This window comes from Spermophilus citellus (genome assembly GCF_964194105.1).
Source record: "Spermophilus citellus genome assembly, chromosome: 2".
NCBI lineage: Eukaryota > Metazoa > Chordata > Mammalia > Rodentia > Sciuridae > Spermophilus > Spermophilus citellus.
Window position 1 is genome coordinate 154,699,670 of NC_138183.1, and position 18,434 is coordinate 154,718,103.

Below are 18,434 nucleotides of genomic sequence, written 5' to 3' on the forward strand. Positions count from 1 at the left end.
ATAAGTAAAAGGGTTACATGGTTCAGCAGTCAAAACCACATAAGTTCTACTCAGAGGAGCCTCACTCCCAGCCCATCTTTCATGCCTTTCTGGTGGACACTCTGTAGGTGTCCACACACACACAGAAAATGATTTTTATTTGTTTCTAGTTTGTCTTTATTGAGTTTCTTTCTGCAAAAGGGGGGGTTTCATATTACAACATATATAATATATAATGTTTAAAAAGAACATACAATATATAAAACCCTTCTACACTTAAAAAAATTAAACTAAAATAATTATCCTAGAACTTATTTCATGTCCATTAATAGGGATGTCTTCTGTTCTTTGTTACTGTTGTATGCCATATTTCACTGCATAATGGTCACCACCACATCAACTTACATCTGCAGGTATTCTGTGCATCCTAATTTTTTACCAAAGACAGTTTACTAATAAATTAATTTAAAATAATACCGACCCAATTTAAAAAAAGCTTCACATAATGGTTACACCCCACTCTCTTGCTAGATAATTTGTCATTTTGTGGTGAAACACAGTAGTAATGAGCTGTGAGAGTATGAGTCATAGTTTATTGGTCTAGTCTCTTATGGATAGACATTAGATTGTTTCCAATACTTTGCTGTTATAAATAATGCTTCAGTGCAGAACTATGTACGCATATTGTTTTGTATTTGTGGAGTAAGTTATGTTCCTTTCTATCTTCTCCTTTTGGTATTCCCTTATGCATATGTTACACCTATTAGGAGTCTCCCTGAGAACTCCTTGGGCCTTTCAGACATGGCAGCGAGCAAATTGCCAGTGAGCGGATAACAAGTTATTTTGAAAATTTTCTAATTTGCTCTCCGGTCTTCCGCACTCATGAACAGTTCGCGATCCCCATGAATCTTATGCAGGGTGGACATGTGTGCACCGTAGGTGATGACCTGACCTTTACTGTGATTGGCCCCGGGAGCTTCCTGGTTTAAGATAACTGATTCTCACTTTCTACATAAGTTAGCACCAGCTTGCAGTAAAGTGCTTCATCTTTGTCACTGCCATCTGTGTGTGTGTTTTAATCTCGGTCGACGAGCCTTGGCCTTTCAACACCTTTTTGTAATTGTTCCCAGTTCTTAGCTGTCCTTTCTTTAAAAAATTTTTTTAGAATTAGTTCTTTTTAAATTCTGTTTTTCCTTTGTCTTTCAGTTTGGGAGATCTCTACTGAGTTGTGTTGGAGCTCACCGATTCTTTCCTTGGTGGTGTCCACTTAGTCTACTGATGAGACTAGCAAAAGCATTCTTCAAGGGCCAATTGGAGAGCTCAGAAGTGGAGTACTTGGTTAGCATAGGTGAGGCCCTGAATATGAGCTCCAGCTCTGCAAAAAAAAAAAAAAAATAGTCTTCATTTTTGTTTCCCTGTTCTTGATTTCTAGTATTTTTGTTTGACTACATTGTCCATCTATTCTTGCAGTTGGACCCTTTCTCCTTTACATCTCTTAGTGTATTAATCAGCTTCTTCTTCTTCTTTTTTTTTTTTTTTTTTTGTGGTGCTGGGGATTGAACCCAGGGCATTGTGCATGTGAGGCAAGCACTCTACTAATTGAGCCACATCCCCAGCCCTTAATCAGTTCTTTTAAATCCCTGGTATGATAATTCCAAATCTATACCACATCCCGAGTCTAGTTCTGATGCATTCTCTTGTCTCTTCAGATTGTGGGAGTTCTTCCTTCCTTCCTTCCTCCCTTCCTCCTCTCCTTCCTACCTTCCTTCCTTCCTGCCTTTCTTTCCTCCTTCCTTCTTTTCTGAATTTTTTTGTGATGTTCTTGTTTTTGTCTCCCATGTTGCCTTTGCATTTTCCTAAAGGCTGGTTACATAGGATCTGAAACCTGCCGTTCTTTCTGTTGTCTTCCCTGTATAATAAGAACCTTGACCGTGTGGCAGTGAGGGTGCAGGGAGAAAGCTGAAATCCTATGAGTCAGTCTCAATCTTTCAACAAGCCTGTGATTGTACTCAGCTGGTTTCCCCCTCTTCAGGTGAGACAGGAGGCTACAGGGGGCTGGACTTGGGCACTTCCTTTTCCCCATGTAAGCTAGGCAATGATGAAGTGTTTTTTCTTGAGTGCTGCCCTTTATTAAGGAGAAGAAAATTCTATGGGTGTATTTAAAAATGGTTACTTTCCTCCAGTATTTTTTCCCTCTTCAGAGCTTTACCCTGAGGAACAGTGGGACTCCAGGAGGTAAAATTCCCTGGTGTGGGGTCCCCTTATGGATGGCATCCACGGTAACTTTTTCTCAAGCTACAACACATTCTGTCTCCAACTTCCCCCTAGTTGCTGTTTAAGTGGTTGTTTCGGCTCCCAGTAGGCTAGGATTCTCAGTATTTTCCTTTCTTCTCTAATTTTCAGGACAGAGATTTGCCCTGACCTTAGTTCTCTGGTGAACCTAAAAAGAGCTGTTAATTTCCAATTTATTTATTTTTTTTCTTGTTGTAAGAATGGAAGTGATGACTTCCTAGCTTTATACATGTTAAATCGGAAACCAGAATTATATATCAATTCTGGAGGTATATATATCTTCAGGATAAGATCTTAAAAGTGGTGTTACAGAGTCATGGAGGAAGATGTATGCTATTTTGTCCCTTATGGCCGAATCTCCCTCCCTTGGGTTGTACTAGTTTACACTTCCACCACTATGTGTAATAATGATGTTCTAACAGAATGTTTTCAACCTGTTGAATTCTTGGCAATCTGATGGTGGGAACCGATATCTAATTTAGCTTCATTTTGCATTTTACTTATGAGTAAAGAATTTTTTATCTTTAAAAGACATTTGTATATATTTTCCTCTATTTGCCCATTTTGCCCCCATTCTCTGCCTTTTTTAAAAAAAATACAGGGTTTTGGTATTTTTTCTCACAATTAAGTAGTATTTGATATGTCAGGAGATCAGTCCTTTATATGTGATTTACTTTGCAATTGCTTTTTAGTTTGTAATTTGGTTATTGACTTTTATCTTTAATTTTGACCTTGTAAATTTCTTTTATGTTTTTTGTTAAAATTTATTTTATCTGGATTCTGAGTAATAGAAAGATTTTCTCATTTGCAGGTTATAAATGAATTCACCCATATTTTCTTTTAGTAAAGAGTTTAAATTTGGATCTTTGATCTGTTTGGAGTTTATTTTGGTATATGGCGTGAGGAATAGATGGCACTAAATGTAAATGGATTAAACTTTCCTGTCAATCTTTTTAAAATATTAACATTTTAAATATATTTAGACCTATGTTTTTATTTCCTATTAATTTCCACTAGTCTGTTTACTAATGCCCTATTTCCATAATGTTTTAATGTGACTTTGTGGTATATATCAATTTCTAGAATGGCTAGTCTGCTCTCACTTCTCTTTTTCAATCTTACCCTGCTAGTTATCCTTACATATATATATTTTTAAAGAAACTTGTCTAATTATAGAAAATAAAACTTAAAGACTTTATCTTTTATTGAAATCACATTAAATGTATAACAACCCAGGGAGAGCTGGCATTTTTAATGCTGTTGAGTCATTATATACCGTATTAGTTTCCCTTTGCTGCTATAACAAATTAACACATATTGTGTGGCTTAAAACTACATAAATCTTACAATTGTGGAGGTCAGAACTCCAAAAGGAGTCTTATTAGGCTAAAATCGAAATTATGGCCATACTGTGTTACTTCTGGAGTCTTAGGAGAGAAATTTGTTTACTTGCCTTTTCCGTCTTTCTTGGCTTGTGACCTCTTCCAATTTCAAAGCAGCAGAGAGTCTTCAAAACCTTTCTCTCTTTATCTTTCCTGTGCTTTTATAGTCATATCACCTGTGCTGGCTCTGCCTCTCTTGTCCCTTCCTGCCCCGCTCCTTTAAGAATCCTTGTGATTACACTGGATCCAGCCAGATAATTCAGGATAATATCCCATTTTTATATTCTTGACAGCACCCCATCTACACAGTTCCCTTTGTCATATAAGGTTACCTTCTCTATATCTTTCATTAGATTTACGGATCTTCAAGACAGTTGTTTTAAGGTCTTTGTTTAATAAACCTACCATAATTTTTTTCTGGAACAGTTTATTTATTTATTTTTTACTTTGAATGGGCCACAGTTTCCTGTTCCTTTGTATGCTTTGTAATTTTTTCTCTTGACCCATGGATATTTGAATCTAATAATGTGGTAACTCTGGAAATGAGATTCTTCCTCTTTTGCAGGATTTGCTTGTTTTGAAAATTATTTTAGTTTACTGCTTTCCCCCACCCCCCATAGTCCTGGAAATTGAGTCTGGTATTATTTACCACTGAGCTACATTTTAGGCATTTTTTTTTTTTTTTTGAGGTAGGGTATTCACTAAGTTGCCAAGGCTGGCCTTGAACTCTCAATCCTCCTGCTTCAGCTTCCCAAGTCATTGGGATTACAGGTGTGTGTTCTTGCTTTTTCTTTTTTAATGGTTATGGGCTTGCTCTGTGTCAAGGAGCAGATGAAAGGGTAAAATTAATATCCTCTCTCATCTTTTCTGAGCCTTTACCTTTTTATGGACATGCATAGCCATTAATCTCTGTGTGTCATGCTGAAATTAACTGCAATTTACCATTCATGTTTCTCCCTGGAAACTATAAACTTTAAGTAGAGCTCATATTTCCAAAAGAGGGGAACACATTCTACTAGTGCACTTGTTGTCTATGTGAAGAGACAGATTCCCTTTTCCCCCTTCTTCATCTTTCAGAGCATTATAGTCATACATAGTAGTTACGTTAATTTTGACAAAATCATCTGTGCATGAAGTTTGATTTGCTCCATTTCAACCCCATTCCTCCTCATTTTCTTTCTCATCTTCCCTTCCCTATCTTTCTTTCTCTATTGATTTTCCTTTGCTTGTTTATTTATTTTTCCTAAGTGCTTTCCACTTAGCCATAAAGGTAGAATTCCCTGTGGTATATTTATATGCACATAGCATGATTTTGTTAAGTTCATTCCACATTTCTTCCCCTTTTTTGTTCTTCTTCCCTCCTTTTTGATCTTCTTCTTCTCAGCATCTTTATAATATATGATCCCCCTACCCTTTATCCCTTATTTTTGCTCTAGTTTCCACCTACAAGAGAAAAATTCAACCCTTGATTTTCTGAGTCTGGCTTATTTATCTTAACATGTTGTTTTCTATTTCTATCCATTTACCAGCGAATGCCATGGTTTCATTTTTCCTTATGGCTGAGTAAAACTCCATTGTGCATATATACAACCATTTCCTAGTTCATTCATGTACTGACAGTCATCTGGGTTGATCCCATAATTTGGCTATTATGAGTTGCACTGCTATAAACATTGATGTGACTATATCACTAAAATATGCTGATTTTAGGTCTTTTGGATATATAATGAGGAGTGGGACAGCTAGGTCAATGGTGGTCCCATCCTAGTTTTTTGAGGATTTTCCACAGTGCTTTCCTCAATGATTGTACTAATGTGTGGTCCCACCAATAATGTATCAGTGCACTTTTTCCCTTACATCCTTGCCAGCCAGTATTTATTATTCTTTGTATTTTTGATAATGGCTCTTCTATCTGCAGTGAGATGAAATCTTAGTGTAGTTTTGATTTGCATTTCTCTGATTACTAGAGATGATGAACTATTTTTTTTTTTTCATATATTTGTTGGTCATTTGTATTTCTCTTTTTTGAGAAATATCTTGTTAGGGTCTATAAACAAGTCAAGATGGTGCCTGGCATTTTGCCAGAGGGAGTGGTTTGTGAAGTAATGCCAGAGAGCCATTAAGTGTGGAGATTCCTTATTGGTTGACTGCTGTATCTAGTTTATGTTAATTAAGATAAGCTGTGTGGAATGTATATATACCCCTCCTGTCCTACAATAAACAGCTCCCACTCCTGCTGTATCAATGTACACAAGTTGCTCATCACCCCCCCAGGTTATTTTGCTGCAGCCGGACTGCGGCAATGTCTGTTTAGTTATTTTTCCCATTTATTGATTAGGTTGTTTGCATTTTTGGTGATAAGGTTTTTGAGTTCTTTATATATTTTGGATATTAATCCCAATTAGAAAATGAATATTCTCTGGCAAAGATTTTCTCCCGTTCTGTAGATTCTCTCTTCATGCTCTTGTTTCCTTTCCTGTGCACAAGTATTTTAGTTTGATGGCATTCCACTCATTGGTTTTTGGTTTTGGTTCTTGAGCTTTAGAGTTCTTATTAAAAAGTCAGTGCCTACACCAATATGATGAAAGGTTGACCTTAGATTTTTATCTAGGGTTTTGTCTAAGTTGCATAATTTCTCTTTTAATTCCTGAGACTTTGATCCATTTTGATTTGAGCTTTGGCAGCATAAGCAATAGAGATCTAGTTTCATTCTTGTACGTATGGACATATAGTTTTCCCAGTACCATTTGTTAAAAAGATGATATTTTCTTCAACATATATTTTTGGCATTTTTGTTAAGTGTCAGATATTTTAAATATGTGGATTTGTCTCTGTGTCTTTATTCTATTCCATTAGTCTTCATGCCTCTTTTGATACTAATACCATGCTTTTTCTGGTGTTGTTGTTTGTTTGTTTTTCAGTATAGCTCTGTAGTATAATTTGAGATCAGGTATTTGATGCCTCCTGAATCATTCTTTTTGTTCAGGATTTCTTTGGCTATTTAGGGTCTCTTTTTCTTCCAGATGAATTTTAGGATTGTTTTTTCTAGTTGTGTGAAAAACTTCATTGGTATTTTGAGGGAATTGTATTGAATCTGTGTTTTGATTTTGGTAGTATAACCATGTTGACAAAATTAGTTCTGCCTTTCTAAGAACATGGGAGGTCTTTCCAACATCTAAAGTCATCTTCAGTTTCTTTCTTCAGCATTCTATAATTTTCATTTGTAGATATCTCTCACCTCCTTGGTTAGTTTAACCCAAGTTATTATTATTTTTTTTGAGGTTATTGTAAATGGGATGGTTTTCCTGATTTCTTTCTCAACAGAATCACTGAATTACTTTTGGAGTACAGGAAAACTATTGATCTATGAATGTTGATCTATGAATGTTGATTCATCCTTTGATGAATTCATTTATCAGTTCTAGAAATCTTTGGATGTTGAGGAGGGTCTACTACCTGTAGGATGATGTCCTCAGCAAACAGAGAGAGTTTGACTTCTTCTTTTCCTATTTGTACCTCTTTAATTGCCTTCTCTTGCCTGATTGCTATGGCTAGAGTTTAAAGATTTATACTTAATAAAAAAGGTGAGAGTGGACATCCTTATTTTGTTCCAGATTTTGGAGGAAATGCTTTCAGTTTTTCTCAGTTCAGTATGATGTTGGCTTTGAGTTTGTCATACATAGTCTTCATAATGTCGAGCTAAGTTCCTTCTATTCCTAGTTTTTCCAGTATTTTTAACATAAATGGGTGCTGAATTTTATCAAAGACATTTTCTGTATCAATTAAGATGATTTGTATTATAATAACAACAGTAATATTTCCACTCATATCATCTCTAAAGCTTATATTTTATTAGTTTTTAAGAGTACACTTATTTTTAAATTATAATATTAAAAATTTATAAAATATTTTCTTAATTATAGTTAAGTGGTAAATTACATTTATTAATGTGTGTGTTGAACCAAGTGTGTATTCCTTGAATCCACTTGATTATAGTATATTATCTTCTTGATGTATTTTTGAATGAGTTTGCTAATATTTTATTAGGGATTTTTGAATTTATGTTCATTAGGGATATTGGTCTATAGGCTCTTTCCTTGATGAGTCTTTGTCAAGTTTTGGTATCATGGTTATACTGGCTTCATAGAACGTATTTGAGAGTCTACCTTCCCTTTCAATTTCATGGCATTAATTTGAGAAATAGTGGTGTTAATTATTTTTTTAAGGTCTGGTAGAACTCAGCTGAGAATCCGTTCAATCCTGGGCTTTTCCTGTTGGAAGACTATTAATTGCTATTTCAATTTCATTACTTGATATTGGTCTGTTTGATTTTATATATCTTCTGGATTTAATTTGGGCAGGTCATATGTGTCTAGAAACTTGTCAGTGTCTTCTAGATTTTTCAGTTTTTTGAAGTATAAATTTTCAAAATAGTTTCTAATGATCCTCTAAATTTCAAAAGTGTCTGTGGGGATATCTTCTTTTTCATCTCGATTTTGTTGATTTTGGGGTCTTCTCTCTTTTGGCTAGTGTGGCTAAGGGTTTGTATTAATCCTATTTATATTTTTCAAGAACCAATTTTTTTTTGCATTGATCCTGTATATTTTTTACTCTAAATTTCATTAGTTTTGTCCCTGATCTTAATTATTTCCTGTCCTCTACCAATTTTGAAATTAGTTTGGACTTCCTTTTCTAAGGCTTTTTGGTGAAGCATAAGCTTATTTATTTGAGATCTCTCTATTTTTTTTAATGTAAACACTGAATTCTATAAGTTTTTCTCTTCAAACTGCTTTCAGCGTGTCCAAAAAAATTTGATATGTTGTGTCTCTTTTCTTGTGTTTCTTATTTTTTTTTCTCTAATTTCTTCCATGATTCATTCTTCATTTAAGAGTATTGTTCAATCTTTATGTGTTTATGTGGTGTCTGCTATTTTTCTTGCTGTTAAGCATCTCTTCATATATGTATTGAGTTCTAGTTTCATTCTATTATGATGATAGGATGCATGGGATTATATCTTTTTTGTGTGTGTTTTCTATGGTTTACCTTTTGACCTAGAATATGATCTATTTTGGAAAAGGTTCCATGAGTTGCTGAGAGGTTAATTCAGCTGTTTGGGGGTGAAATATTCTGTAGATGTCTATTAGGTCCAGTTGATTTATATTATTATAAAGGTCAGAAATATCTTTTTTGATTCTATGTTTGGATGACCTGTCTATTGGTGATAAGAGTGTGTTAAAATCACCCAATACTTTTTGTATTGGGGATCCTCTGGGATTTAATGTCAAGAAGTATTTTTTTTTAAAATGTAATTTAGTGCACTGATATTTGGGGTGTATATATTTACTACTGCTATATCTTCTCAGAGGCTTGTTCCCCTTACCTATTGTTATTTGGATAACCTCTTTTGTCATGTGCCTGTTAAATCTGTGTGTGTGTGTGTGTGTGTGTGTGTGTGTGTGTGTGTGTGTTTGATAATGATGGTCTTTTATGGAGGTTACCAGAAATTCTGCTAGGGGCTAAATCTCCATAATCTGTATTCATATACATTTAACAAATCACTGAGTATATACTGTCTTTAAAGTTTAAGGTGGCTGAAAGCTCATGCCATCTCTAGTCAAGGAGAGAGGGTGTGTATTACAAGAAGAATGGCAGTTTGAGAGAGCTGCCTAATGAGAGTTGTTGCCTTTGACTAGGAACAGCAGACCTACAGTGATCTAGAATGGAAGAGGCAAAAGAAAATAAGACCCCACTTACCCCACTTATTCTTTCTTTCTCTGTCTTGTACCAATTAACCCATTAAGTAAAACAAACAAACAGTGAGAAATCTATGAAAGCTACAAATGTTGTCCATGTGAGTTGGCCTCCAGGTTCAGTCAGAGGAGCAATGGTGAGGAGTACATCTGGGAAAAAGGTTCTTCCAATTCTAGTTGTGGATTATTAGCTACTAGATCTTCACATGGATATTCGCCACATTATGATCAAAAAGTGGAATCAATGCTTTTTGTCTTATTCAGGTCCAGAGGTCTCTGTCCATAGATGGCAAAACTTACTTCTTTGAGTCTGAGGTGAGGCAGGACATTTTGGTAGAAGAATATGGCAGAAGAAAGAAGCTCAGGACATGGTACCAGAAAGTAAAGAGTCTATTAAGTCTTTTGTTTGTTAAAACAAAATAAAGTTGGCTGTCCTTTTCTTGTGGATTTATTCTTATTGTTTATGTTATTTTTTTATTTGTGCTTTTTTCTTAATTATTTTGGTATATACTAATTTTTGCTTTGTTTTGTTTTCTAACATTTATCTTTACATCAATAACTTCTAATGCTCTCAGTTTCCACTGTCCTTACATGGTCTACTACTTCTTTTGTTTGAAAGACTTATATAAAATCCTGTGCTTCCTACTTGCTGTATATTTGCTAATCAATTGAGTTTATTCTCTTTCCACCATTGTCTTTTCCTTATCTACCCATTTTAGCTGTTTTATTTCTTCTTCATCAGCACCTATAACATTTGCATACTATTCTTCTAGTCTTGTGTTTGCTATTGTTTTAGCTTTAGTTATGCATCTGGACATATTTAATGTTTACCACCAGTCCTTTTGTTCAAGATTCCTCAGTCAGCTATTGATTAGATGCAGCTTGTCCTCTAGTAGACCCCTTACAAGGTCTCAAGTTCAGCATCCTTGATTTCTTGTAGCCTTAAAGTAAGTTTCTCAGTACTATCAGAGTCTCAGAGTTGGTTGCTCTTGATCAACTTTCCCAGGTATGTGCTCTTGGACATTATTTCTCCAAGTATTTCTTCTCCATTTTCTCTTTTTTTTTTTTCTGATAGTCCAGCCATACATATTAGTCTGTAGATCTTACTCTATTCATCTTAAATGTTTTCTTATGTTTTATTCTCCCACTCTTTTTGTTTGTGTATTTCAGTTCAGATACTTTCATTTTTTTTACTTCAATTCACCAGTCATTATCTTATTTGTTTCAATTCTGCTATCAAGCCCATCTAATGAAGTCCTCCTTTTTGATATTATGTTTTGTTATTTCTAGAATTTTTATTTGCTGCCGCAGTCCGGCTGCAGCAAAATAACGGCAGGAGTGGGAGCAGTTTATTGTAGGACAACAGAGGTATTTATACATTCCACACAGCTTATCTTAATTAACATAAACTAGATACAGCAGTCAACCAATAAGGAATCCCCACACTTAATGGCTCTCTGGCGTTACTTCACAAACCACTCCCTCTGGCAAAATGCCAGGCACCATCTTGACTTGTTTACAGACCCTAACAATTTGGTTCTTTTTATAGTTTCCATGTTTCTATTGATATGTTTCATCACAATTTTCTATGTATATTTTAAAAATCTGTAGCCATTAAAAATTTGGTTTCAAATATTCAAGCCAGAAAACTTCTTAGGAGACATATGAAAATGTTTTAAATTTAGATAAATATAGATCCCAGAATGTAGAGTGAACACATTTATTTTTATTTAAACCTAAAATGATTTAAAACCAAATCCAGAATGATTTTAAAGGGAATAAAATGATGAATAGCTACCCCAACACACACACACACACACACACACACACGAATAAAATGGAGTTGGAGGAGTTCCATTAACAAGAGAAAGAGCTCCACATATTTCTGGAAGGTGGAAAGCAAAGAAGTAAAGACTGAGAAGCAGTAAAGAGGGGAGGCTGATTCTGAAAAAAAAACCCATCCAAGTGAGGACAGTTAGAATGGGAATATGCCTCCCATCCAGTGCCCCAGAGAGTCCTCAGGGGGAGATGAGGCAGGCAGCAGGAAGCACAGTGGAGTTCAAGTATATATACAGAGTGGATGACATGCCCTTTCCCATCCTGCCTTTGCCTTCAACTACCCAAAGAGAAGACTGCAGCATGGACTTTGACTCAGGCTAAGAAAACAAAAAACAAACAAACAAAAAAATGATAGGATTCTATTCTAAAGAGCTAACAGAGAGGGCTGAAGTTGTAGCTCAGTGGTAGAGCACTTGCCTAGTACTGGGTTCGATTCTCTGCACAGCATACAAATAAATAAATAAAATAAAGGTCTATAAAATATATATATATATGAACTAACATAGAGAACTGGGGCAACTGGTGTGGGCACTCTATAACAAAGTGATTCACATTGTGGTAGTCAAGATCTTGAAGTTATAGTTGGTTCCATGTTCAGTCTCCTGAGGATAAAGAGCATTATCCCAATCTGCTCACTCAAGATGCTATCAGTCACCATCTTTTAAATGTGAATGGGAAACCAAGTTTTCTGTTGATCTATTTATTATTGCCTAACAAGTCACTCCAGAACTCAGTGGCTTACAACAGTTTATATTTATTCCTCATGGTTCTCTCGATTGTCTGGACTTACCTGGATGGTTCTCACTTGGGGTCTTCCATGCAGTTGCAGTCAGATGGCAGATGGGGTTGGAGTCATCTGAAGCTCATTTGAGTTGAGTATCTAAAATGATATCTTTCTCACATGCCTGATGCTTTGCTTTTCCTTGGCCTTTCTCCTCTTGTCAGGTGGCTTAATCTTTTCATGGCAGGGTGGTCTAGGCATCATCACCCTCTATAGCTGGAGGCTGGATTCCAAGGTGTCAAGCCAGTGAAGGTCCATCTCTAGGAGTGGCACCATACACTTCTGCCTGGTTTTATTGGTCAAAGCAACCACAGGGGCTTCCCAGATTCACTGAAGCAGAGATGGACTCCACCTGTTGACAAGAAAGTAAATGACCTCAAGAGGAGCATGTGGGATAAAAGATATTATTGTGGCCACTTTTGAAAGATAAGATATGATCAATGCTACGAGCCCTCGAGAAAACCTGCAACTCGAGAAAGACCTTGATAAGCAAATAGAAAAATAAAGATCTTAGAAAAAAAAGATAATTAGACATGTAGAAAAGTCTCTAAAAAAAAAAAAAAAAACAAAGCAAACAGACTAACCTTCAAAACTTTTATTAGTGTCTCTCAGGAAAATCCAAGATAATATTATGCCCATAGAAAAAGGAACTGAGCGCTACAAGAAAGCAATGATCAGAAAATGGGAAAGAACTTTTGAAATTCAAAAAGTGAGTGCTGAGATAAAAGAACTAATAATAATGAAGGATTGGTTCGCCTGTGTTTTCTTGTGTGCAAAAAAAAGGGAAAAAAAACTTGACAGAGATGTGTAGAAATAAGCAGACTTCTTTCTGTCTTCTTGATGATTCTGTCGACTCTGGTGAGAAAGGAATAAATTTACATTTTGGCATTTATGTTAGGAGTTTAGTGTGAAAATCCTGAGTTAAATGACCCTGCATTTCCAATTTATTTTTATATTTTTTAAGGACCCTTCTAGATTGGAGTTCTGGGCAGCAGGAGGCTTTGCTGGCCCAGCCCTTATTTGATGCCATTTCCATTCCTTCCAGACACAGTACCTGCTGGAATAGGAAAATCCACTCAGTGATCTCCTCTCTTCATCACCGCCCCAGATGTATGTCCATATAAAGTCAGGCTAACATAAATATCGACAGAAGCAGCTCCGAGCAGGCAAAAGCTAAAGGATGCTCATGGGCAGACTTTGAGGACTTGATAGAGGGATAGGGGAGGTCTAATATCTGACCTAGCTGGCACCAGGGAGGACAGCTATGGCTGCTGATGAAAGGTGCATTTTTTGGGGGGCATGTTGGACACATCACTTTTCCCTTTTGTCACTGTCCCAGATATTACTGAGCTGCCTAAGGAGAATGTATTAGTTTCTAGTGACTGCTATAAGAAATTACCATAAAATTGGTGGTTTAAAGCAGAACTATGAAGTTATTCTCTCATAGTTCTAGAGGCCAGAAGACAGAAATCTAGTCTTGACAGGGCTGCACTCCCTCTGGAGGCTTGTTGGGAGAATCTCTTTGCCTTTTCCAGGCTCTGACAGCTGTTGACATTCCTTGGCTCCTGTTGACTTCTCTCCATGTCATTTCCCTTTCTACCTTTCTCTTATAAAGACATTTCGACATTGGTTTTAGGAACCACCTGGATAATCCAGGATGGTCTCCTCAACATAAGATCCTTAATGTCATCTCAAAAGACTCTTTTGCCAAATAAGGCAACAGCCAGTCTTTTAACATTTAGGGTAATACTCAAGTTCTGCTGTGAATTATCATATTTTTTGAGGTCACCATTTAACTCATTACAGAGAAGTTCTTTGAATCATGGGGAATGAGGTCTTCACAACAATTCATTAAATAATTCCTGCTGACTGTGTCCTACTGCCTCAGTGTGACTGTAGCTGCCTAGGATTTTGAGTGCAGGCCTGTACTTATGTGTTTGATCTCTTCTTGTAATTCAGAATACCTGGGAGGGCAACCTGGTCATGGATCAAGATGCCCAGATAAGGTTGGAAGGGCCAAGTTTTAACATCACACAGTAGGCAATCCTATCCAAAGAACCCCTCATTCTGCCAGTACAAGATGGCTCAAGTTTGGCTCCCAAGTCACTCCTTAGCAGGCTGAGTCTGAGATGGGAATTACTCCACTTAGCAAAGAGGATTACTGTTTCATAACAAAAGGTAATTTATTCAATTGTATGCAAAGGAGATGGTGGTAATGGCATGTATAAAGCATGCTTATTTTTGGCTATTGTGTCATGTTTAATTCCTATAAAAATATCAGTAGCTCTATTGAGTACCTTTTGGAGAACTTGACCACTTCCAGAATGAATTGGATTGTGTTAATTAAATACACTCGACTTTGATGAAACCAAAACCTGATAGGCTTTCAAGGAAATGAGGCTTAGCAAGCGTTAGTGAATTTTAATAGATAGTGGATAGGATTAAATACAAGATCAAGCGGCTCTGGTTTTCATCAGTTGGGATGGCAAGAAGTCACCAGTAACCCCTGCCCATGTGGCAGAGAGATACCTTCCTAGAGCCAAGCAGAGAGACTGTTCATGGCACCTCAAGAGTTCAATCTCTAGTCCTGGGCAAGGAAGCTGGATTTCTCCATAGTTAATATTATAGACGAAAGAATTATATTTTAAATCATCATAACAGATGGGACATGAGGTCAACAAAGTGAGATGAAATTCATTCCCTTTATTATAAAGACTTCATGCTTAAAAGATAGAGTTAAAGGCACAACTATAGGATTGTGAATATTTAAGTTGGCAATAACTCAAGCAAAACCTGGGGAGTCAGAATAATCACAATCCCAGGATTAGCCAAGAATAAGGGAGCTACCTGAAATACTGGCCTTGTCTTGGGCTGTATTAATAGAAGAATCTGTGCCCAGAATGTGGTCCATCACTGATAAAATCAACTTGGGGGCATCTTGCTTACAGGGCCTACACGTTTCAGAGTGTTCACAAAGAACTAGAGAACATCCTGAACTGAGCCACCAGCTTAAGAAGGTTCTTGAAAACCACGACACATTAGGAAGAGGTGAAAGAACTGGACATTTTTCCCCCTGGGAAAGAGTATATATAGTTTACAAAGGACAAATGACTATTTTCAGATATCTAAAGGAATACCATGGGTAGTGAGAATCAGTGCAGAGTTCCCAGCTCCAGACCTAAGAAATTACAGAGCCGACCTCAGATCTTCTTTTAGGGTAGATGGGAGAGGGGGAGGGGGGAGGAAGGAAAGCCCAGTGAGCTTGAATTATTCTAGGCAAAAGGGGAAACTTACTTCTTATGTAATAAAGGTGACAGGAATTCCCAAAGCTAGTGACCTGAACCCCTAAAGGACATTTGCATCCCATTTATTATTTCTTTGTCTTCTTTATGTATCATCTTTATCCTTCCCAGTCACAAAAAGCTTTTTTTTCCTTGAGAATGTGGCTACCAGCAGTTTCCAGGTTTCTGTCACCCTAGGTTTATAACTGTAGAGGAAGTTCTTTCCTGGCTCTGGTGGGATGGGAGGGCTGAGACTGGGCTAGCTTGGACCACGTGGCCACCTCCTGCTAAGTTACTGTGGTTAGAGGCTAGCAGAGGCTTGGATAGACCCAGTTTCTATGGGCTCATGTGAAAAGATGGCTCCTCCCGCTAAGGCCTCCGTTGGAGGTGGAGGGGGATACATCTGACGGGAAGAAGGGAGGATCCTATTTCCACAGGGGAGAGATGCTAGAAACAAAACAGTAATTCTCCAAGTTTCAGATTGGTCTGTGTACAGAAAGACCATTTTAAGATTTGGAACTTTCCAAGCATTTAGCCCAGGGTAACCTGTTCAGTAGCCATTCACAGACCTATAAAAGGGCACAGCAACAGACTGCCGGGCATCCAAGGGAGAGATTACCTGCCCAGCCACCCCTGCAACTCTCCCAGCTTGGTGAAGGGTCCTTGGTAGTCTCTTCACATTCACATTCAGGTCAGTGATCAGCTGGAGCTCAGCAGGAGCCTCTCTCTGCAGGGCTCTCCCTGAAGCTCTCTCCACTCTGGTCCTCTGCCCTTGACCTCCCGTTGTCTTGGCCTTCCCAGACTCTAAGCTCTGTCTTCTCAACTCAGAAGTCCCTGGGTCTGCCCAGGCTCCCCCTCCCTGCACTGTGGTGTCAGATCTCTCTCCAGGAGGAGGCGGGGTCTTCTTTCCCTCTCTCAGGGTCACTGTCCCTCACTGTTCCATGTGTACTGTCTGGAAAATTGCTGTTTGTATGTTTGGTTGTTTTAAATATTTGTTTTAGATGGGAAAGTAAACCCAGTTCTGGACACCCCATCTCACCTGGAAGTAAAGTTCCATAACCACAGGTTAACATTTAAAAATAAATTCTTGCCCCTTCTAGCCAGTTGATTCAAGCCATGAATCCAATCAAGAAAGTCTTTTCAACTGACCACTTCTCGATCTTTCCTTAGCTGGCTTCTTTATTGCACTTCGGTACTTTTAAATGGGCAGCATTTACAAGTGTGTGTTGCCTCCTTAAATCATCACAGGTCTAGTTCAAAGGATGAGGCTTAGATTTTTTTTTTTAAGTCCAATGTTACCAAAAAAAAGTCTATTTTTAACAGAATAAATACAAAATGTGTTATAGAGGCTCAAACTGTGGGGAAACGGCCATTATTTACTGTGAACATTGTAATTGGGAGGACCAGTTTTACCTTAATGGCAAAGAAAAATTGATTGAGTGGCGAGAAGGAGTGTGGAGAACTGTTTTCCTTCTTGAATTCTTTCCTCCTTCCCTCCCTCTATATGCTTCAACAGAACAGAGCTAAAACCTTCTCTTAAATGTGACAACGTTTGAATATGCAAGAAAATCATATTAAAAACTGGCAAGTACATTGTTAATTACTTACCTTGTAATAAAATCAATTTCTTAAAAGCATCCAATAAGCTACATTTTTAAAACAACTTTTTAAACTCTCTATAATTTGAACTATACTTTGAATTAAGGGGGGGCTTTTCTGTATAGATAAGAATCATTTGTAATTAGCACATCAATTATTTGTATGTAAATGACTATTTCTAAAGTAACAGCAAATGGTTCATTAACTTAAATAGTCTCCTCATAAATTTGTTTTAACCTTCCCGTTACTTTTTTTTTATAGCACTTATAAAAGTAAATTTTTAGCTTAGGCTACTGATGGATTATCATAAATTCAAAGTGAGAAAGGTCCAAATTAATGAGGCTTTACTATAAATTCATCCAGGGGCAGAGTGGGCTGAGTGTCCCAAGAGAGAGCAGATGGACAGTTGACAGGAGGGCCTCTGGGAAATCGTATTTATTGAGGGCTTACATGTGCCAGGCACTTAGCTAAGTGCTTTACACGCATGATCTCATTTAATGCTCCCAACAACACAATGATTTAGTCAATGCTGCCTGTTTAGACGACGGCACAAAACGGCACAAAAATTCTAAATGGTTTGATAATCTGCCCAAGACACAGTTGTAAAAAGTAGCCATGCGTAGATTTAGACCAAGATCTGCCTCGAGGTAAAGTTCTCGCTCTTTCCCTGGGGTCCTGGCAGGTCTGGGCACCCAAAGCTGCCCTGCGCATCTCTCCACGTACACTACACTACGTTAGCAGTGCTTTCTGTCTCTCTGCCTCCTCCCTCTTCTTGGCAGCTGTCCCAGACTCCACAGCCATCCCCCAGGTTTTGGGGCCTTAGTCTCTTGGGGTTCCTCCAAGCCCATTTTAAAAAGGGACAGTCTAAATCAGCCAGGATCACCGGCTGTTGGAGGCCATGGAAAGTGGTATGTCTTCTGTGAAAATGGCAGTTAAGATTCTAAATAACAGCAATGGAGGATATTAGAGACGGTTTGAAAAGGGATTTTTGTCAGCTGATTTATAACCAACTTTTGAAATGAAATTTAATAAATCTAGGAAGATATATGAGTCTTCTAGGCCTTGTTATATGAATTGTTTGTAACTTTTTTTCCCTCCAGAGAGCCGCATATAAATTTCTGCTCTATTATTGCATGTATTCTTGGAAAATGAGCTCTAGGAATGGGAGCCCCTGGCAAGCTTCTGTTGTTTTTCTTGTCTCTGGACAAATGTCAATCATTTCATGTTGTGCAGGCTTGTCTTTCCGGCCTTGATGTGTGATTCTGGGCATGTCAGGTACCTCTTAAAAAGTAACCATCATCTACCACTCTGTCCTTATCCCACTCCCTCTGATCTTTATCATCACATTTCAGAGGTGGAGAGGACACATCTGGGCCATGACTGCTCATGGAATCTGTTCTCAATTATTCCTTCACTCTGAATATTTATGGAGTGACTGCTAAGTGCCAGGCACTGTCATAGATACTTGGAATGCAGTAGTGAACCAGGTGAACAAAGTTCTTGACAAATCAATAAGCACAAACACAAATAC